At 43.5% G+C, this 24,141-nt stretch overlaps 1 protein-coding gene across 1 annotated transcript in view; it reads right to left on the reverse strand.

The window, feature by feature from the left end:
• Positions 1 to 24,141, reverse strand: part of LOC126271950 (neural-cadherin) — a 1,775,154-nt gene that overhangs the window by 585,294 nt on the left and 1,165,719 nt on the right. The gene's annotated exons all lie outside the window — the stretch shown is intronic.

Raw genomic sequence — 24,141 nt, forward strand, 5'->3', positions numbered from 1 at the left:
GAGGAAAAGTGGTTCAAATGGGTCTGAGCACTATGGGACTCAACTTCTGAGGTCATTAGTCCCCTAGAACTTAGAACTACTTAAACCTAACTAACATAAAGACATCACATATATCCATGGCCGAGGCAGGATTCGAACCTGCGACCGTAGCGGTCGCGCGGCTCCAGACTGTAGCGCCTAGAACTGCTCGCCCACTCCGGCCGGCTGACATGAGGAAAGTTTCCAACCGATTCCTCATACACAAACAGCATTTGACCGGCGTTGCCTGGTGAAACGTTCTTGTGATGCCTCGTGTAAGGAGGAGAAATGCGTACCATCACGTTTCCGACTTTGATAAAGGTCGGATTGTAGCCTATCGCGATTGCGGTTTATCGTATCGCGACATTGCTGCTCGCGTTGGTCGAGATCCAATGACTGTTAGCAGAATATGGAATCTGTGGGGTCAGGAGGGTAATACGGAACGCCGTGCTAGATCCCAACGGCCTCGTATCACTAACAGTCAAGATGACAAGCATCTTATCCCCATGTCTGTAACGAATCGTGCAGCCACGTCTCGATCCCTGAGTCAACAGATGGGGACGTTTGCAACTAACGGTTCGACGCGTTTGCAGCAGCATGAACTATAAGCTCGGAGACTATGGCTGCGGTTACCCTTGACGCTGCGATGGTATAGTCAACGACGAACCTGGGTGCACGAATGGCAAAACGTCATTTTTTTGGAGGAATCCAGGTTCTGTTTACAGCATCATGATGGTCGCATCCGTGTTTGGCGACATCGCGGTGAACGCAGATTGGTAGCGTGTATTCGTCATCGCCATACTGTCGTATCACCCAGCGTTATGGTATGGGGTGCCATTGGTTACACGTCTCGATCACCTCTTGTTCGCATTGACGGGACTTTGAACTGTGGACGCTACATTTGAGATGTGTTACGACCCGTGGCTCTACCCTTCATTCGATTCCTGCGAAACCCTACATTTCAGCAGGATAGTGAACGACCGCATGTTGCAGGTCCTGTACGGGTCTTCCTGAATACAGAAAACTTTCGACTGCTGCCCTGGCCAGCACATTCTCCAGATCTCTCACTAACTGAAAACGCCTGGTCAATGGTAGCGGAGCAACTGGCTCGTCACAATATACCAGTCACTACTCTTGATGAATTGAGGTATCGTGTAGAAGCTGCATGGGCAGCTGTACCTGTACGCGCCTTCCAAGCTCTGTTTGACTCAATGCCCAGGCGTATCAAGGCCGTTATTACGGCCAGAGGTGGTTGTTCTGGGTACTGATTTCTCGGGATCTATGCACCCAAATTGCGTGAAAATGTAATCATATCTGAGTTTTAGTACACTATATTTGTCCAATGAATACCCGTTTATCATCTCCATTTCTTCTTGATGTGGCTATTTTAATGGCCAGTAGTATACATCTGATTATGGATGCGTGATCTTCGAAACGTGTCAATTTTAGTATTTTTACACTGCAAAAAGGTATTTCAGAGGCCTTTTTTACATTTCCGTCATTCTGTCACGTTAACACTTCGACCCACCTTAACTGCGCTGTTCCATGCAACGGACTGCCATGAGTTGCGGCAGAGATGGAGCGCCATGTGACCGCCTGGTATGCGTTTTACAACTAAGCGACCAGTGTGCGCAACATGGCGGTTCCTAATGTCTCGTTGGGTGATCGCATACGCCACACGCAGTATGTACGGCTGGTAAGTTTGCGCGAAACAAATAGATGAAACAAGCGGCTCAGCGAAGACGAACACAGTATGTTATTATTATGTCAAGTTTCTCCTTGACGATAAAGATCAACATAGCAGCAACAATTTTGGGCTCTAACTGACTGTCGTTTCAGCAATATTTTTCGCAAGTCTTCCCTTTGACCGGTAAGTGCGCTGCAGTCACCAACAGCGTTCACATGCCGCCATCCTCGTTTCGCTCCGCGTTCGGAATTACTGCAGGAGGGATATACAACCACCCTCTCTCCGCGATAAGGCTTCAGCGGGAAGTAAAAAAACGAAGAGAAGCGACGCTTTGTGTGCGGAATCTTTCCAACTTCTTTTATTTATTGCACTCTTCGTGAGATTTATTTCTGAGTAAACAAAAAGAGATTTAATCTTAATTCTGAGAGAAAAGAGAATGCTAAAAATTAGAACTTAGCCGTGGACTCTGGAATTCGAATGAGAAAAGAAGTACAATGGAATTAAATGGATGACGCAGGGCTTCTGAGGAGAAATTTCTCATTCATTTCATTTGTTCCCCTTCAACCGTGCTTCCCTTTTCACACTCGCAGGAAAGGGATCAAGCAGATGGAAAACAATTTCTGCGAGCAATAACCTTAATGGAGGACTTTTAAGCATACGACCATTCCACAAGCATAATGTGTAAATTCTTGAGGAATGGACAAAAGTGGAATGAAATTGGTTACCAAACACAGGTCGAAAGGAGTTTCTGCCATAAATTTCTTTTTCGCCAATTCCGTTCAGTACCTCCTCAACACTATATTCAATTCACCCATGTAATCTTCAGCATTTTTCTGTAGCTTCACATTTTAAAAGATTCTATTCTCTTCTTGTCCGAACTGTTTACTGGCTGAGTTTCACTTACATGCAACGGCACACTCCAGACAAATACTTTCAGAAACGACTTACTAACAACTGATGTTAATTGATTTCTCCTTTTCAGAAATGATTTTCTTGTTCTGAATTTTCTCATGTTGAGAAATCACTAGGAACGATTTTTTTTTTTTTTTGTTGCAAACTTTCTAAGCCAAGCCCGCATAAACATTTCTTTATTTGCAACAACCCAAAAAATGGTTCAAATGGCTCTGAGCACTATGGGACTTAACATCTGTGGTCATCAGGCCCTTGGAACTTAGAACTACTTAAACCTAACTAACGTAAGGACATCACACATATCCATGCCCGAGGCAGGATTCGAACCTGCGACCGTAGCAGTCGCGCGGCTCCGGACTGAGCGCCTAGAAAAGCGAGACCACCCATTTGACGGACTGTCATCTCTAGGTCTTCAAAAATTTTTGCCATAAAACGTGCTCGTCCATCATTGGAACCTCACGCTAAGCTGCCAAGTTGGTGGATAAAATGTATCATATTATACAATGATTAATCACAAATAAAATATTTAAAATCGCTCCATTCGCACCATCAACAGAACAGTCTCTGCTAACGGTATACTATACATTCCACACAGCTGGCAACGAGTTCTACACAACGCTGGTGACTACTTTGAAGGACAGTAACACGTGTAAACATGTAACTCTTTTGTATCGGTTGTCAATAAATAGTTGCTACTATTTAACTTCCAATCCTCGTATGTTGACACGGCCACGTGTACGAGGAGTTCTTTTGATTTGTGTAATGTGATACATTTTATCCACCTACTTGACAGCTTTAGTGTGAGGTTCCAACTCAGAACGCACATGTTTTACATCAAAAATTTGTGAAAACCTGAAGATGACAGTCAAGTCTGGCGAAACCGGTTTTTGTAAATAAAGAAATGTTTATGCGATCTTCGCTTTAGAAAGTTTTTATCACGTTTTTTGTCAGATGCCTGTATGAATTTTAAATCTTCTCTACTTCTGCCATCATCAGTTACTTTGCTCTCCAAATATGAAGACTCATGCATTACTTTTAGTGCTTCATTTCCTAATATTATTACCTCAGCACACCTTCATTTAATTCGACTAAGTTCCATTATCCTTCTTTCATTTGTGTTTTATTCACCTGTAAACCTCTTTTCATGCGACTATCCATTCCGTTCAACTGCTCTTTCAAAGTTCTTTGCTTTCTCTGACAGAATTACAATGTCGCCAGCAAACCTCAGAGTTTTTATTTCGTCTTTCTGGATTTTAATTATCTTTTCAAATTCCCCCTTGGTTCTCTCACAGCTTGCTCAATGTGAAAGTTAATGCCAATGTTCAGTTAACATTATTAAATGTCTCCCATTCTAGCTATAGGTAGATACGTTCTCTAGTGTTACAGACAGTTTCACTAGGCTGTAAACTGAATACATATCTGGACAATCTAACGCTCATGAAGTATTGTGTTGAGAGACAGGGAGATGACGGATTCGGATTGAATCTAGGCCCTGGATTGAGTACTGTTGGCCTGGTACAATAGTCATATAGGAAGTGGCTTTTAGGCAATTCACAACACTCGTTTAGGTGAACACGGTCCGTTGTCGTATTTCCACCTCGAGAAAACTTACCGAGCAAGGTGGCGCATGATTAGCACACTGGACTCTCATTGGACGAAGGTCCAAATCCGTGTCAGCCCATCCAGTTTAGGTTTTTTGTGATTTCTCTACATGGCCACAGGCCTCTGAAAGGGCGCGGCCGATACCTTCCCCAACCTTGGAACAATCCGAGCTTGTGCTCTGTCTCTAATAATCTCTATGTCGACGGGACCTTGAATCCAACTCTTTCTTCCTTGCTGATTAGGGACTGCTAAAACAAAGTTCCTCGCGTCACATTCAGTTGAACGATTGCAGGTACAAGCGGCATATCTCAGACGAGCAAAGAAACGAACTAAGTGAAATATGCCTTCCAGGTATTTGCGTGCCCAACTGTCGTTAGGGAATAATAAAGAAAATTATAGGAACAGACGCACTCGCACCACGGAAAGGTGGGTACAGTACGAGACAGAGAGACAGTAGTGACTATAATTAATCAGGCAGTATTCCTTGTCCTGCGGCAACAAGGCGATAGGAAAATAGACATCGAGCGTTCTGTACCAGTAGGAATTTACAGAATGTCTACGCTTATTGCAAATACGGAGTGTTCAAAAAGTCTCTCCTCAGTGCCGTAAGATTGTTAGCCGCGAGTGCCATATGAATGTGCGCCTGCCTGGGTTTTTCAACAAAACAATAAACGCACATAGATACTGCAGTGATATTCTGTACCCATTCATAGGAGAACTTGTGTTAAGTGAAATACTGAACGGTTATTTTCAACAAGATGTTGCAACCGCGCATACAGCTCGCGTTTCAATGTCACTGCTTGCTGAGGTTTTTGGTGATCGCAGAAATTCACAGGGACTTTAGCCTCCACGATCGCCTGATTTAACACCACGTGACTTTTTCTTCTGGGGCGCAGCAAAAGCAACTGTCTACAAAAACCGTCCAAACTCCATCAATGAACTGAAAACGGCAATATCCACTTTCACTGCTTTTGTTACAGAAACATGATTAGATGAGTTGAATTGTGTATTCAACAACAGGGGAGACACTTTCAACATTTAATGTGAAAATCTGTAGGTAAAAATGAATATTCAATAAATTAATAACTTGTATTTCATTGATTTTCACCTTGGTATATTCACTGCGGCTTACGGGACGCGTGGCTATCGTACAGCACTGCGTAGAGACTTTTTGAACACCCCGTATTTTGGGGAAATTTGTAGTACTCCGCAAATATTTGTTCCACTGTACGTTGTTAACTCGCTTGAAGACATGAGGGTTTTTCGTTAGACTCGACGGTTTAATTTTTCTGAGTATAAATTTTCTTGAATGAAATCTCTTTGCAGAAGCCTTTTAATTGTACCAACAGTTTATTGATGTTGATGAATGAAAAACTGGTACACATATACTGTCTTTGTAAAGGTGAAGCCAATCAAGAAATTCGAGGCGTATTTAGTGTAATAGATGACATCTGTTAATAGAACGTTCGTATCGTTGCTAGTAAATTTTCCATCCCTCGCAACAGTACCACTTCATTCCAGAGCTGTTAAACAGACCCCGGAGATCCTTCCTTCACAGCCATATTTGGTGTTGTTGTAGCGTGATGTGCAGTCATTGTTCAGCATCAATGCATCTCCAGTGTAGTGAAACTTCTGCAAGCAAAACAGCTATTGCGGATTCCTTCGTGGGTGGACAAGCGAGCAGTGACTGCAATCGAGAGACAGTGGAGCAGTGTTTCAGAGGTCACAATCATAACAAATGCCAGGAAATTAAGTTTGGCCCAAATATCCGTCCTTTCGCAGTTAACAGTGCGTTATCTCTCGCACCCGGATTACCACTTCAGTAAAGCAGGATGCTTGTCAATGTCGAGATAACTGTTGGAGCTTTGTATTAGGCATCATTATCGGAAAATGCTATCGACAAGGTCTCTTATGTGAACGGGTAAGCTATAATATTGATTTCGCATTCGCTCAAAGCTGAACCGGGCTTCTATCGCTTCGGCGAATCGGCGCACATTTTAATTCCGAAATGAATGGGCTTGTTTGATGGGCATTTTCATCTGAAAATTATTTTTCACGCACTAATTTAGTTGCGATTGTGCTGAAATCATTTCTTAATGTACCTCTGTAATTGTAATAGTGGCCGCACAACGGCATACTCTGTGCTGAGTATATATCAGGATTTTACTCGAGTCGTGGGACACGAGAGAATAACAGCTGGAATCGTCACAGTTTACTGAATTTAGCGTTCACATGGGGACGAAAGTACACAGCGCCAGGTCACATAAACGACACTGAGCAGTAAATGCGAGTTTCTGTTGCTGAAATAAAGTAAAGCTGCGGGCATTACCAACAAAACATACGCCACCAGTCATCCGTTAGCAATGCGAAGGGGTAGAAAATAGTCAAGAAACGGCAGCTTCATATGTATAGGTTTCTGCAACATTCGTCGGATAATATGGCGTTCTAAAAAATAAAAATGGTGCTTTCAGTTGCACTTATCTAATATAGTTACCCATACCTATAGCTACTTTCAGAATGTATTAATTAAAGGGCGACAATTAAAGGAATAGAGGAAAGATTTATAAAAAAAGGATGAAAAAAATTCGGTTACACGGACTTTGGAGCGCGTTTTCTTGGTTACTTGGAAAACAAAAATGTCTGCAACAAAATTTTGCTCAGTCAACGAATGACAAAAATGGTTCAAATGGCTCTGAGCACTATGGGACTTAACATCTGAGGTCATCAGTCCCCTAGAACCGTAGAACTACTTAAACCTAACTAACTGAAGGACATCACATACATCCATGCTCGAGGCAGGATTCAAACCTGCGACCGTAGCAGTCGTGCGGTTCCGGACTGAAGCGCCTAGAACCGCTCGGTCACCGAAACGAATGACAATTTCATAACACTGTATTCAGATACACAAGTATCTTCGCATTTCAGTATCATATACCAGAGCTGGCTAATTAGTAGTTAGTATGCTTGAGGTGGAAGATTCGATTCCACGTGTAGGCGCAGCGTCTTTTAATTGTTGATTTTAGTTTGAGAGGTACGATATCTGACTTCTTAATAGCAATGTAGCAGCTCTTCTTAAAAAGCCAGAAATTAGGTAATACTGACGCAGAAATGAGAGGTAGTTGTGTCTGTTATATCAGCGTATTAATACCGTTTGTTTTTAAGTGTTCACTCTGTCCTCTTTCCATGCGCTGCACTCCTCCATGCTTTCCAATGCGGTGGCAGCATAGCTACGTCGGTGTACAGTCATATCCCCTTCTCCAAAACAAAAAGCAGGTATCATATTTTCTGGTCAATCCTTGTCCTATCCTTTACTACTGAATCCATACTTCTCCCATCAACATAAGCTTCACTTAACCAGACCTTTTACGCGTAATGTTTTGCACCACTTCATCTACTAAACCGAATCCAGAATTACAAAGCAGTTAATATATCAAAGTGATTACAGTCTTTTCAAAGTGACACTGACGTCCATTTTCTACCGACGATAATAAGAGGCTGGAATTATGTTATAGACACTTTTATACAGTTAATTTGCAAATAATCACATTGTCGACTTGGAGGCTATTCGGCACGGAGCATGTATTCAGTCAGTTGGATAAAAATGTTTATTTCTGACTAGTTTTAAGGTACCAGTTGCCCATTATCCATCCACACGATCCCAACACCAATAACGACAATCCCGGTAAGTCTTTTTACGCGAGAAAGGCCCCATGGTATTCAATGCGCACATTATAACCTGCTGCAGGTTACTTGCAGCTATTTATTCAAAAGGCTGGCAGCTGGACACAGTTGCACGGCAACAATTTCTACACTGCGGAATGTGTGCTGTGTGGTAGACAGTAATACCGCAACGCACTACAGCCGAGGTACATCCGCCAGTTTAGCAAACACCATGCGGTTAACTACTAATAAAGCATCTGGCTGTCCCAGTTAACTGCGGGGGATTTTCACCGAGTTCAGCCTGGCTACGGTAAGAGACGTACATAACACGATTTACACGTCAGCAAAGCTTACGAATTACAGTCGCACATAGAGCTGGCCACAATCTCCCCCCGTCAGGCTAGGGTGCGTTAACCGATGTGCGGTGACCTGACAAAGGGCACATAAATAAACATTAATCCACTGTTTCGAAAGTCAGCTTCAAGACCACAATATACCTACCCTGTAAGAAAGAATCTAGCGCGTCCATATATCCGTCACTAGCCACGCAACTCACAAGTAATCCAGATTGAGAATATAAAGTCATAATAATGTTTTTCAGTAACAGTGCACATTTTATGAGGCAAAATATGTTGTTTACATCGCTGAACAACCCTGTTAAAAGTTTGTTATTTTTCTTTTTTCCCATTCTGATTCTACATTTTCGTACTTGGGAAGTATAGGGTCATAGGTCCAAGTTCTGTGAATTCGACGTAGGAAGCCGATCCATTTATGGAAGAAGGCTGTCAGTCACACTACAGCCAATGTCAGATTTAGGCTATTGTGATACACTAATGGGAAAAGAAATCCCAACACCAAGAAATAATTAATGTAGAATAATGAAATTACGGAAATACACTTGTTTAGGTAAGAAATTCAAGTGATTAAGTCGTAAGATTACAGGTTAATGTAAGTGTGAGACAAGCCATTGGAAATGTGAAACGCTGGTGCATTAATAACTGGTGTAACCGCCAGACTGTTGAATGCAAGCGTGCAGATGTGCATGCGTGTGTCGTACAGATGACGTATATCAGTTTGTGGGATGGGGTTTCACGCTTGTTGCACTTGTCGGTCAATTCAGGTACGGTTAATGTCGGTTTTGCATGATACTGGAACTGTCGTCCGATGATGTCCCATAAGTGCTCGAATGGAGACATATGTGGTGACTGAGCAGGCCAACGCTACATGTCCACGCTCTGTAGAGCATGTTGGGGTGCAACAGCCGTATGTGGGCTAGCGTTATGCTGCTGGAAAACAACCTTTGGAGTGCTGTTCATGAACTGCAGCACAACAGGGTGTGTGCTCGGAGCCGTCCTTGACGTAACCGACTTGTAACACTTCTTCGTTTCACTGAGGCGCAAACTACAGTTCAAATTGTTGCAGCAGATGCAGTACGTTGTGCCAGAGCCCTATGCCGAACACGATTGTCTTCCCTCTCTATAATGCCATGTGGCCGCCATCTTACGACCGTCGATTCTCGTGAACACCGCTGCCAGGAATCATACAAAGTGGCTACATTCCCGCCAAGTGTTTCTGCAGCATTGCAGAAGGAACATCCAGCTTCTCGTAGCTCTATTACACTACCTCATTCATACTCAGTGGGATGCCGATAATATTGACCCACCACGTCCATTCTAAAAGGTAACTAATATTCATGACCGTTACGGCGTGTGTTTAAGGGAAACCTCAGTTGCATCCTCATAGTACAGCATGAGACCACAATAACACACACATACACACACACACACACACACACACACACACACACATTCCGATGAACTTCATCTCCAGTGATTAAAATGGCGAAATAAGTTGGACACTTTTACAGCTGGTCCATAATCGTAGCACATGCGTATCTCCAGAGGCTCATTGTACCTATCGCTATGTCATATTGTCTTTCGGACATCCACTACGAAAGATTATATGTAAATATGTCTTAGTATGTGCTTCATGTGGTTAAACGAATGCGTAGCTGGCTACTGTTTGTCTCAATAAAATCGTAGCCATCAAAAAGGAAAATTGTCAGTTTCGTGGAAGCAGCAGAGGACGGAGTGTACAAGATATATAATCGGTATGAAGGGACATCTGATCCTAATATGTTCCAAAAATGCGAATTAAAATCAGGACTTTCCGGTGCTCATACCGCGGGTTCTATTGGTATAAAGAGGTAGGGTCAAGTGTTTTGGATATCCCGTAGGCTAGGGACCATTTGTATACCCAACTGAAGTATCGTCTTACAGTCACTATCCTATAGTATAGAGTCGACATTTGAATATTACACACTTTCTCCTGTTCAGGCAAATGAAGAACATCAGTTAGTTCTTTTATACATTTTATGTAGTCTACGGTGGGCTTGATGGAACTTATTTATGGAGGCACCATTAATTCACGGGCGGTTCCTAGGAAAACAAACAGAAAGGGTTCTTTTCCTATATTTTCACCGTCAAAGTGGACAAAAACTCAGCCGCGAAATTCCAAGGCGGCTATGTACAGAACATGGCTGCAATTCTACAATATATTCCTAAGGTTCCGTTCTCGAATAACCTTGAAAATTTTCTTCATATCTTTATCAGCTTCCGAGATACAGAGGTTCACAATTACCCTACTTGTACTCGTAAAATACGCACATAAAATCCGGTGTGAGGCGAAAACGTAGTTAAGAGATAGCGACAATGAGAAGAGATAACAGCAGCAGGAAGCAAGGACTCAGGTATTAGCAGTAAGAGAGTGCGAGAGAGAGAAAGTGGGATAGAACGAAAAGAGCCAGCCCTTGTGACCGTGCGGTTCTAGGCGCTTCAGACGGGAACCGCACTGCGGCTACGGTCGCAGGTTCGAATCCTACCTCGGGCATGGATGTTTGTGATGTCGTTAGGTTAGTTAGGTTTAAGTAGTTCTGAGTCTAGGGGACTGATGACCTCAGATGTTAAGTCCCATAGTGCTTAGATCCATTTGAACCATCCGAGCGAAGAGACAATGACAATGAGTTGGCCTGAATGAGTGAGTGAGTGAGAAAGGAACACTGGGAGTGGAGGGGTATGAGAGACGCGCAGCTATGGATTGGAGGGTCTGAGTTACTTACCGTTAGAGGAGCTTGTGGGAGAGTGAGATGACTCGCGTGTTAAAAGAGGCGCGAGTATGTTCGCCTGCCACAATTTCTGGGAAAATTTTTAAAGGTCCTGAGGAAGGTGGTATGAGTTAGCTGGTACCCCACATTATAGTCAGAGTCTTTCAAATCACCAGAAACATATTCGCAGTATTTGTTCTCCGAGAGGAGAATATTTCTGCTCATTTCTCATTTGATGGTTGTTTGTTGGTTAGTCCATAGGCATAGCTGATTACAAGAAAATTGATGTCTATCGTTGGGGGGAGATTTATTTTCTCCTCCCGTTATTTACTTCCTCGTTAGCTGACCTCGCAGCGAACTGGTGATTCGGCGAGCGCGGGGCTGAAGAAAACAATGGGGGGATACGCCGGCGTATGACATTGGGACCCCGGCCCGGAGGCCCGGCCTGTTGATTTACGGCTACTGCAGACATAGGCGCGAGTAATGGCCGCAAATTGGGGCCACGCCGGCGCCGCCCGTGACGTCACCACTGAGGTCGGCGCACTTGCTGCTACCGAGATAACGCCTCGGCCACGAGGTGGTAATTTGCGACATTTGGATACGATACGCACTTACATGGGAAATCACTCCACTTTCAAATTAAGACACCTGATCCACTGACCGGACCCCATTTTTTAAGTGCGATTCTCCGGAATACCATTCTCTCTTTCCTAATGCTTTCCGTATCGCAGTGGGTGCCGCCACAATCGTCGGTTAATGTAAGAGAATGAAGTCATATTAAAATTGTATAATTTTTTTCTGTGTCACTCTGACGTGGAAAAAACAATCTACTAAAACTTTTATTATTCTGCGGCAAGTATCGATATTAAAGTCACCGTCTGATAGAGACTAGATTTTTTTATGTTATACACCCCATCTGAACAATTTTGAATTGTATTAAGAAACCACACTCATGCTCATAAATTAAGGGTAACTGCCGAGTGTCGTGCCACAACGTGGCACCACACAAATCTGGCGCTAATAACATAGGCACATAGGGAACACGCAGGACACAGATCATTAAGTTCACGGTATTGGTGATAAAGTTGAGAAAACCGTCCCGAAGCACACGTGCTACAAAACGCCACTGTTTCCCGCGCATGTACCACGACATCAATATGGGATATGGTCATCATGCACATGTACACAGGCTGCACAACGGGTTGGCGTACTCCGGATCAGGTGGTCGAGCAGCTGCTCGGGTATAGCCTCCCATTCTTGCACCAGTGCCTGTCGGAGCTCCTGAAGTGTCCTAGGGGTTTGAAACCACGCACCGATACGTCGATCGAAAACTTCCCAGACGTGCTCGATGGGGTTTAGGTCTGGGGCCACTCCATTCGCCTGATATCTTCTGTTTCAAGGTACTCCTCCACGATGGCAGCTCGGTGAGGTCGTATGTTATCATCCATCAGGAGGAAGGTGGGACCCACTGAACCCCTGAAAAGGTGCACATATTGGTGTAAAATGATGTCCCAATACACCTGACCTGTTACAGTCCCTCTGTCAAAGACATACAGGGATGTATGTGGACCAATGATAATCCCACCCCACACCATCAAACCACGACCTCCACACAGGTTCCTTTCAAAGACATTAAGGGGATGGTAGAGGTTCCTGAAAACCCGGCGAGAATCACTGTTCAGACTATACCTAAACTCGTCCGTGAACATAACGTGGGACCACTGTTCCAATGACCACGTACTGTGTTCTTGACACCAGGCTTTACGGGCTCTCCTGTGACCAGGGGTCAGTGGAATGCACCTTGCACGTCTTCGGGGGAATAAACCATGTCTGCTCAGTCGTCTGTAGACTGTTTGTCTGGACACAACTGTTGCAGTGGCTGCGGTAAGGTCCCGAAGGAGGCTACCTGCAGTACTCTGTGGCCGTCTGCGGGCACTGATGGTGAGATACCGGTCTTCTTGCGGTGTTGTGCACTGTGGACGTCCCGTACTGTAGCGCCTAGACAAGTTTCCTAACTGCTGGAATCGTTGCCATAATCTTGAGATCACATTCTCTGGCACACGTAGGGTCCGTGCTATGACGTGCTGTGTTTGACCAGCCCCCAGTCGCCCTAATATTCTACCCCTCACAACCTCACGAATGTGTGTTCTTTGAGTCATTTTCAACACACAGTCACCATTAGCACGTCTGAAAACGTCTGCACACCTACTCGCTGCACCGTACTCTGACAAGCACCAACACACCTCTGCGTATGTGGACTGCTGCCAGCGTCACCGTGCCACGACTGCAGGTCAAATGCACCGCATGGTCATCTCCCGAGGTGATTTAAACCCGCAAACCGCCCACCAGAGCCTTGTTTCACCGTGTATCAGCATTATCCTTAATTTATGTGCATGATGTGTACTTTATTTTAAAACTGTAGACATGTGGTAGAGTCTGTCTGTAAACTGGAGAGCGACCACCCGAATTCGCGTTTTCTCTAACCAAACACTTCACAAGGTGCAACTAGAGGTTGTTGCACAAGGTTCTTTTAAGCCGATGACGATACAGTATTAAGGCACCCCGGGAATGATTATTTTTCACTATATGTGGTAACAATATGCAGAATACAGAAATTAATAAGTCAGGTAACTAACGCAAGAAACGCAAATGAAGACAATATACGCAAATCACCTCATTCATCACTGCACTGCTAGACAGGAAACAGATTTTTAGTTTTTCTATACGGCAAGTGACGCCACTTTCCTACCACAAGCACTGTTCACTATCCAGTTTACACACAGACTATACAGGTTATACACATCTCATAGTAAAATGTTCCGAATTCCTGTCTCTTGTATGCCTTTCACGACAGCTATTTCCTACACTTACGATGACTGATGTTGAACATGACTGAGCAATTTCTAGTTTATTTAGTCTATGGTTGCAGTTCTCGTGCGTACTTCACGTAACTCATTTTCAAGAAGGCTATGGCCATGTTGAATTATAGCAGTCTATGTTTAAGCATTGAAAAATAAAGGAGCAGACTCCAAAAACTTCAGCAACCTTTCAATGAATTTCCACTAGTGCTGAAGTGGCCAAAACAAAAGAATTGTAATATATCGCTCTATCCCTTTACGCTCTGGCCCACACAATCGTGCGGGTTCGGTTATAAATTTTTCGTGTTTCAGCTACATCACGTTCCTGCGTCACTCCAGACGGCAGCGATGGTGCGAGCTCCCAGCTTCCGTTTGGCAGCTGTTTTATTTCATGCCTTGACCACCAGAGTGCAACAGATCATTTAAAACTTCAACGACAAGGCAAAGCCATGCGTTACCGCGATAAATGCATTCTGTTTTTCTACATCTCATTAGTTTAAGGAAATTCCTGCATCGTTTTAGACTGAGAATGTTTCACTCAACGTGTGTAAAGAGTCTACACACTTTCATGAAATGCTATTTGCAATTTATACAAGTTTGATTTTTGAGTAGTATGATAATGCTGATGACTTCTTGAACAAACTATCACTATGCGAATTTTTTCAGTATTTCTACCTTATTCTACATGTAATAATGTATGGTGATTGGTACATATCAGATAACGTTTTAAGAAATTTTCTCTCAGGGTAGAAAGGGTTATAACAGTGTATCTGAACTAGTCTCACAGAACTATTTCCACTTCTTAAAGTAACCGTACAAATTAAAGTCCCACTGATCATATTGGTGTGTTACACACATCAACATAATAGAAGTCAAATTGTATTACTATGAATTCGAACTCTGTCCCAGGCCGAGAAGTATTCTTCTACCCTCATGCCCATCTTTTTCCCATACTATAATTATTTTGAACGACCGAAATCCTTAAAGAGCTTCTTCCCTGACATATTAAATCTGTGTGCCAAACCATGATTTGGACCCTGCAACTGCCAGCTTCCTTGTTTAATTGTATAGTTTCGGCTATAAGCCATTAACAAGTCATGATTTTCCTTGGGCCTTTGTCCCACTTCAACATGGGGTCGGCCTTGTTACTATGGATTTGGTGATGTTAGTGGTAGAGGGTTGCCGGATGCCCTTCCTGCCGCCACACCGTACCCCCGGGACGGAATTAGTCTACCCCAGCTGTCTTTGTCTAGTGTAAGCCATGAAATAGTCCGAACGTTTTCAAATGTCTGAGTGTCGTGTCACAGAGGCGGGACATGGGGACTAGCCCGGTATTCACCTAGTGGGATGTGGAAAACCGCCTAAAAACCACATCCAACCTGGCCGGCACACCGGCTGTCGTCGTTAATCCGCCAGGCGGATTCGATCTGGGGTCGGCGCGCGTACCCGAGTCCAGGAAGCAGCGCATTAGCGCCCCCGGCTAAGCAATTTACAAGTATCTGAAAAATAATAGATGAAGAAGAAGTTGAAAGGTGCAGCAGCTGCAGGTGTTGTTTGGAAAAAAAAGTAAAACTATGGTTACTTTTGTGCTTATTGAAAAAACGTTCGTCGCATTGGAAATGAGACCACGATGCCGGCGTAAGAAACTTTTATGACAGCCTAGCTTTGGTGTATACAGCGACCCCTATAATATCGGGTGAAACATGTGGCCGATCATATCGTTATCCTCTCGGTCCTCATAACATCGCTCCTTTGCAAAAGAATGTGTCGTAAAAGGACCAGGATATTAAAATATGCTGCGCAAAAATTCACCAAGACGTTCCCGAAAATGAGCATTGTTTACAACCTTCCGAGTACATGTATTTTCTCAGATGCGTATGTATTTATCGACTACCATACCAACTGAATGTTTGTAGTTTCGATTCGAGACTAAAGTATTTCATCGAATAGGCACGATATGCAAAAGGTCGTGCCGATCACATCGAAGACATCACTGAAATATGATATACTCATGGTGTCTTCAGTCACCTGGAGGCTAATTAAACTAAACCCCCAGTCTCCTCCAATCTGAGCCACTTTTTTACCGCTTACAGTCTCGACGTCTACAAGGCAGAAAAATGGGGATGACCTTTATAACTTGTAGGTAGAGAAGTTAAGATTTACGTATGCATCAGCTTTACTGACAAATGTATTTAAAAGGCAAAAAGCTTACGCGGAATCCTTTTAAGGGGAACTGTTAATTTAGTCTTGATGGAAGGGAGCAAGTAAAGCTTCTGACCAGTTACTAAGGGATTACGTTACAAGAGACGTTAGCCCATAATGATAGTCGACCACGAAAGCAAACATTCGGCTACTAAGACGGAAAAGATGAGATGGCTGTTCTGAAGGCACTTCTTTCACGCTATTGACTAATATTCCCCTCCTTTGATATTAAACTTACTGCGAAGTGGAGGATAAATGAACCTCAGTAAACGCTCAGGCAGTTACCGGAGGGCAAAAACCGAGTATGATAAATGACGTCAGTCAAGTTTCATTTTAATCCATCAGGTACCTTAGCATCACAGAAAACTCTGTCACCATCTAACGATGAAGATCACCTGTGACGGATGACGTTCCTTGCATTAGCTCGTCTTATATCAATACAGAGACTTCGTATCGTATCAAAGACAAGCACCGGACGAAGTGGTGTGTTCAAATCCCCACCAGCACACCCAGATTTAATATTCCTCTTATTGTCCTAAATTGATCGAGGAGAATGTCTGATGGTTCCCCATGAAAGTCACAATAATGATTTTCGTTTCAAGCTTTGTAATATCCGATTTACAAGTCGGTTTCTGACGACGTACCTTATGCTAAAATATGCATCTCTGCTACACAAAGCGCACAATTTTTTTCTCAGATATTAATCTTTGTTAGCCCGTGAAATATCATCTTACTCATTTTCTTCGCTCCAGTATCAACTTCAGTTTTTGTGAGCGCCTTAGAAGTATTCCAACATCCTATTTATCACCACAATATACGAGTTTTCTATAAATGTCTTTCTTAGTACATTCTTCTTAGATTCTCTTCATTTCGTACTTTACCGGTTTATTGAAAAACTATCTTTTTGTCACATCGCATTTAACTACTTCAAGATCTCTTTTCTCCGCTGTTACTATGGTCCTTGTTTCCCTCTCACACAACGTTGTGTTTCGTAAGTACAGATTCAGAAATATTTTTCCGAGGTGAAAATCGGTGTTTGATGTCATTAAATATCTTTTCCAAACGGAAGTCGTATATACAAACATTATTCTGTTTTGATGTTTCCTAACTACCATTATCATGTGTCATGTGTCATTTTGCTTCCTTCCCCTAGGCTTTTCTCAATGCTGGACAACGAGATTTTAAAGATTACATGTACGCCATGGAACGGTAACGCTACCATTCAGATATCAGATAAGTAACACTGAAATATGAGTCATACCCTGTCTAGCATTAAGATTTCGTTCAAGCTCTCAACGAGTATGCCTTAACACTAGCAATACACTGCGAGATTGAAAACAAGAATTCGCTCCTTAGTTCGGTGGTCGTAAGAAAAATAAGTTGGACAAGTTAATCTAGTGGAGCGAGATAGTTACCAGTTACACTTGCCAAAGACAAAGCCGATTTTGCTGAGAAAAGATACACCACGCTGTCTATATCGCCTCATGTAAGATACGTACTACTCATTTTAAGTGTAAATAAGAAAAAACATTAAACCAACTGGAGACTTTGTCACTTCTTTTTTTCCGGAAGTTCAGTACTGTTATTATATAATAATTATTGCAATAAAAATTAATTTTGAATATACGTTTTGTGAATGTTTAATAGCTCTGACAATACATGTAAAATATAAAACGAAAAACGCATGCACCCCACGTTTTTCGTTTTATATCTTACGTATATTTTCATTGCTATTAAAAATTCACAATCACTGATTTTCAGGACTATCTGTGTGGCGTTACGAATATGTACGGGTTAGGAGAAATTGATTTATACTTTTAAGTCGGACTTGAAAAGGTGGCACGTTAAAACTGGTTTTCAAATAAATTATTTTCTGAGCTTTAGTTTAGCGAGCGAAATTTTTCAATCGATTTCCAACATTTGTTGAGATTATAACAAAAACGTTGGTTTATTTCAGCTTCTCTTCACCTGAGTCAACCAGTACATTGTCTCTTCCTGCGTACATCCCGCAAAAAACTACGAAGATAGAAATGAGACAGATTCGAGCTGAACTCGAGGATTATCAGAAATCTTTTTCCGAGAACTGTTCGCGACTGGGACAGGAAAAGGGAACACAAAGTACCCTCCGCTACGCACCAGACAAAGCCGCAAATAACAAGTCGTAAAAAATACGGGCATACCAATGAAGTATGCTGGAGATGAATTTCAGGAAAATTGAATCGAGAGAAAAGTTAAGGGCGTCGGATAAAAGCAAAATTTAGACACAGACTCATTCAAAATATTTACAAGACATGCATTTTCAAAGACACTAAGCGAAAACAACAAGTTGAGCAGTAGCAAGCAATGGTACGTTGAACAGGAGAGAACAGGAATTCGAAGAAAACTGTGCGATAAGTATGCTTCTACCATTCATTGTATATCACGAAGCCTGGGAATAAGGCACGAGGTATTACGGTACTTAGAGAAACAAACAGAGCCGTTTTTTTATTTTTTTCTCTCCCTTAATATCAGATTAGGAAACAAAATCGCTAATACTGGTACGATACACCCTCCGCCTTGCACCGTCCAGGGGTTGCGGAGCATACAGGGTGATCAGAAACATTGTAGAAAGGTAGTAAGGGTATCGGAGGGTAGGCTGTGCTGAGAAGTAACTGTCAAGGAAAAAAGTCGATATGTTGCGAAGTTTATTAGTTACTTTGCATCAAAATTAGCCCAGCAGGCCATTGATCGCACAAATTCAAACGGCCCGCCAGAGGCGGTATCCCTAAACGTGTTCTTCGCCTGGTTTCCAAAAACAGAGCAAGAGAGCAATATACAAACTGGACAAGGGGCGGTAGTGAGTATCGGACCCCAGCCAAAGGTTAAGGAGTCTCGTGCACTATCGTCTACACTATGAGAAAGTTAAGGAGTCTCGTGCATGTATCGTCTACACTATGACAACAATAAGCAGTAATTGTAACTGGCGAGGCGCTTGAAGATGCGTGCGCGCAAAGACCTGATTGGATAACTTCTATGCTAATAAATTCGGAAACCGTGCCAAGATATCGATTTTTTTTGAACGATTATGTCTAAGCACAACTTACCCTGTAGCACGTTTACAAGCTTTGCAGACTGTTTCTGACGACCTCGTATATTTTTACACGTAGGTACAGGGAGCATCAGGAACTAGTAAGCGCGTATACGAAAAAAAAGACCTCAGGGGTAGAGAGCATTTCTCGAGCTGAACAGGCGTTTGGCAAAAAGCAGTTGACGTTCGAAAAGTTCACCTACTCGATTTACCGCCATCGCCTCCCATCATGGTATGGGGGCCTGAGGATGGCCAAAAACTGACCGAAACCCGTTACCACCAGAATAAGTATTTTTTCGGTCGAGTCTTTTTGCGTTCACTTTTAAAGCAGTATTAACAAAATTTAGTAATCCTAGTAGTCAAAAATCATACAAATAAATAAGATGATATATAAATGAAATATTGGTCGAATCCTATCCAAAATGGTTCAAATGCCTCTGAGCACTATGTGACAACATCTGAGGTCATCAGTCCCCTAGAACTTAGAACTACTTAAACCTAACTAACTTAAGGACATCACACACATCCATGCCCGAGGCAGGATTCGAACCTGCGACCGTAGCAGCTGCGCCGTTCCAGACTGAGGCGCCTAGAACCGCTCGGCCACACCGGCTCGCGAATCCTATCCATGAGCTAAAAATCTACAGCAGTTTGTGTTGTGTACCAGTACTTTCTGCGCACAGAGTGCAGATTCGTCTTAACAGAGTGCAGATCCGTCTCGATTTTGGAAATTTGTGGTAAGTTCCAATGGGACCAAACCGCTGAGATCATCGGTCCCTAGGCTTACATACTACTTCATTTAACTTAAACTAACTTGCGCCAATGACGACACACACACACACACACACACACACACACACACACACACACACACACACACACACACACATGCCCGAGGGAGGACTCGGCCGGCCGCTGTGGCCGAGCGGTTGTAGGCGCTCCAGTCTGGAACCACGCGACCGCTCCGGTCGCAAGTTCAAATCCTGCCTCGGGCATGGATGTGTGTGATGTCCTTAGGTTGGTTAGGTTTAAGTAGTTCTAAGTTCTAGGGGACTGATGACCTCAGATGTTAAGCCCCATAGTACTCAGAGCCATTTGAACCATTTGAGGGAGGACTCGAACCTCCGACGGGGCAGGAGCCACGCGAACCGTGGCAAGGCGAGTTAGGCCGAGCGGCTACCCCGCGCGGCTCAGATCCGCCTCAAATACTGCTCGCGAAGCATACAAATTGTAAGACGTAAGAGCTGTGTCCTTCCTTGATAAGTATTCCCATTTTAACATAAAAACTCGATTCTTCTCCCATGTCACCGCGGTGTTAAAGCCTCACGAAGAAGAAATTGGGCGGAAACAGGGACAGTAGTCTGCTATACTGATAAAAGCTGACGCAGAATGGGGAACTTCGTTTCTGGGCTCAGCTGTTTCCGTGCGCGTTGTTGATGGCGGTGCGTGGCGTCCGGTACGTAATCTCACAGCCCCAGCGCAGAGAAAAATAAAAATGAAAAACGCGGCGGAAACGATAACCGGCAAATGCCCAGCCCCGCAGCAGGCGACGCAGTGATTGCGCGCTCAGTCGAAAGTAATTGGCGCGTTAGTGAAGACAGATGCGTGGGTCGCCCTCTCTCCAAAATGAGAGTCATGGCTGCGTGGGAGTGTATTGCGAGCGCGTCGCCACAAATCAACGCCGCCTGCCGATAGTAAGTGGCCCGCAATCACAATACGTCACGCGCCGGCTAAACATATTATATACGCCACGCTCGCCCACTCTGTTTCCCGGACGCTCGCCTTCATACGCGAAGCGGCGACCGGCACCGACGAGAAGAGATAACGTGAACGGAAAGCTTAATCAGACAACGAGGGTGTCATTCACTGGAAAAGCAGCACTGTGTACTGTCATGCTGATGGGTTCTAGTCCTCCACGACGGTATACAACCGCAGTCGCTATTTCACTCGTTACCTTATGCTAGAGATAGCAATTCGATGTGGTGCCCCACGAGTAGTGCATGCGTTGGTGGCTGTTGACTTAAGTAGTAAAAGAGGCTACTGCAGTCTATCATAAGTTAGCGTAGACTACGATAATTTTCCTAGCAGCTTTGGTCAACTAAGGTCGCACCTGCGTTACCTTAACCCTTTCGTGGGCAAAATCAGTGAGCAGTTCTTTTTAAAGAATGGAGAGCAGATAGTAGTTAACAGATAGGTATACTTATCATACAGAATATCAAATTTGCTCCAACTGTGAAAGTGAGGTCACACAGCAAAGTGGGAAGTATTCTTCCCACTACCCTTCCTTGGAGTTAAATGACAAAAACAACTTTTTCAACATATGTCATATTTATTTGATAAATTTACTTCTCTTGTTACAATGATTGTTCACAGTTACCTGCCATGAAATTTTCTGAAACATGGATCTATGGTGGTATTTGACAATATGTAGAAACACAGCGAGTGCTCTTTTCCGCAGCTTTGGTACTACAATGATGGCACGTCCAGTAGGTTTCTCCTGAAATGGGTTGATGCTCCCCTACAGCCACATGACGAAAATCTTCAGGTACTTTACCCCTTTTTGCCAGAAAGGCAGGTTTTTGTCCACGCCAATTCGGGATGGGAAGCCAGCGACCAATTGTCTGGCTAGATGGATCCTGTATGTGAGCTGATCATGCTGTCCACTTTCTCTGTTACTTATTTTCCACAGGATAAAAGTGTTCACTGCAGCAACATCCACCAGGAAATAAAATATTCTGTGCCACCATTTTACAGAACGTCTGCCAATAGCATACCTTTCTCGTAATTGATCAAACTTATCGACACCACCCATTATTTTGTTGTATTCGGCCACAACTTCAAAACAAGAAATCTTTGTACTAGTACAATCCTTGTTTTTCCTTTTCACTGTTGCTGTTTCGCATGGGTCATGAACTGAGGACAGGAAGATGACTGGACGGTTATCCATGCATTTTACAGCAGAAATGGCTCTTTTTGTTTCAAACTGGAATTCTCCTCTTTCCAATTATACGTTTTCCTTCATAAATTTGGGTAAATCAAAAGTATTAACCTTATACTATAGCTTTGTGGAAAAAATTACAAAATGTCACGGAAAAATGCACTGAAAGGCTCCTCTACAGAGCAACACTCAGCTATACAATGCCTCTGCGCGAAGGTACAGTAAAAACGGCGGGAACTTCCGATTGGAATTAGTACCCTATACTGTGCACTAGGTGGTAGCACCGTACAGAGGTGGGAACTGTGAATCCCACGGGACTAGGAGCGAGTTCATTGTAGTGGGAAGCATGTTTCCCCCGTCTCACGAAAGGGTTAGCGGCAGGTGCGTTGCATATCCGTCGGACCTTACCTCGTAGCGATCGCTTCCTTTACGTATGCGATCAGTGTTTCACTAGATACTTATAAAAACCGGAAACGATGAACCGTCTAGTAAAAGAGTGAGGATATGTAAAGGAGTGGGTAACTTACGGAAAATTTGTTTTCTACATAGTTATCCTCCGGTTTGTTACTTAAGAATAAACTGTCTTTACAACAGCACTAAAATTTTCGATGTTTCATTAGGGTTTTATTCGAAAAGTGTTGACTTATAACGTGAAACAGAGGGATGTTATAGTAAAAATAAAGAAAACAATGAAGATTTTTCATATAGCGCCAGAAAACGTAATTTCCCCAACAATAAGTGAAAATAAAAAGATGCAAACCAAATAGATACACATCACGCTGTGATACTTCGTCAAACTTATATAAAACATGTTTCTGTTATTCAAAGACAACTTTCGAAATTCATGAAGAATAACAGGAATCTTCTGTCTTTGATGATGGTGGTGCTGATGATGATTATGGTGTTGGCAGTGATGGTGAACGTTCATCTATGTACAAAACAACAAAAATAATGATAGATATTTTTAATGTCTGTGCTTGCAAACTGTACTTGCATCAAAAGTTACATAGAAACGCAGAAGTTACGCGATCATAAATGAACATAAATGAAAAACAAAAATAGAAATAATAATCGGGTTTCGAACAAGGGGCGCAAAAGTATAAAGCCGCTACATAAGCCACGGTGCTGCCGCTTCGATTGAACTATGAGCTCGCTAAAAGATACACGTAATACCTAGAATACTTTGACTGTCGTTTTCTCAGAAACGGTAGAGTATTTGCGTGTAAGCCGAGACTCGTGTTTTCACACCCCTGGCACTGAGCGAAGTTTCTGGGAAATCAGGTTATGGCACTTGCCGGGTTCTCCTCATGAGACTTAATAGCTGTTGTAACTCCAGAATCAAACTTCCGTTTACATACTTGCAGAAGACTATGAAGTGCGTGATATGGGGTGAGCCGTAGTTGTGTCCGGCTCTTCGAAAAGCGCGCCAGGCGGAGTGCTTTCGCTTCGCGTATAGTGTTTGCGGTGGCGCTTTCGGTTTGGCGCGCTGTTTGGATCGCAACCGCTCTCTGGCGGGAGGTGGAGCCAGTGTACGGTGCGTGACTATCGAGGAGTACGGACTGGGCGGTGACTGAGGGAGGTGGTGGCGCGAGCGGGGCCCTGTTGTTGGGGGTCGTCAGCTGCTCGCCACGTGCTTTGGCTGTCAGGGGCTAAGTCTGCTTTACCCGCATGTACGTGGCTTATGAAGCTTAGAAGCCGTGGTCTTCTTATCGGCCGTTGAAACCACTGGTAGCGGTTGGCTCTGACGAGCATTTGGAAGTGCAATGTGTTCCCGGCGATGTGGTGGAGTGTGAGAAATTGAGTACTGTTTTCAAGTAACCACTAGAACTTGAAGAACTTTCAAGTTCTAGTGAAGCGTATGAGTTCCTTCACTAGTAGTTTTGTTGAGGTCTTCCCACCAGAGTTATTGTTTGCCTGTCCGTGGGAATGTAGTAATTGCTTATTGGTCGGTCCGTTTCATTGACACCTCGACTGGGGTGATTTAGGGTCGGTGTCGCGTGCCTCTGTGGTTCGGGGTCTGTGCAGGCACCGCCCTTGCTACATCTTCTGGTTTTTGGTAACTCGGGGAGGTGGTGGCCTGTAATGGAAGTTTTG

Source organism: Schistocerca gregaria, chromosome 5 (assembly GCF_023897955.1).
Source record: "Schistocerca gregaria isolate iqSchGreg1 chromosome 5, iqSchGreg1.2, whole genome shotgun sequence".
Classification (NCBI taxonomy): domain Eukaryota; kingdom Metazoa; phylum Arthropoda; class Insecta; order Orthoptera; family Acrididae; genus Schistocerca; species Schistocerca gregaria.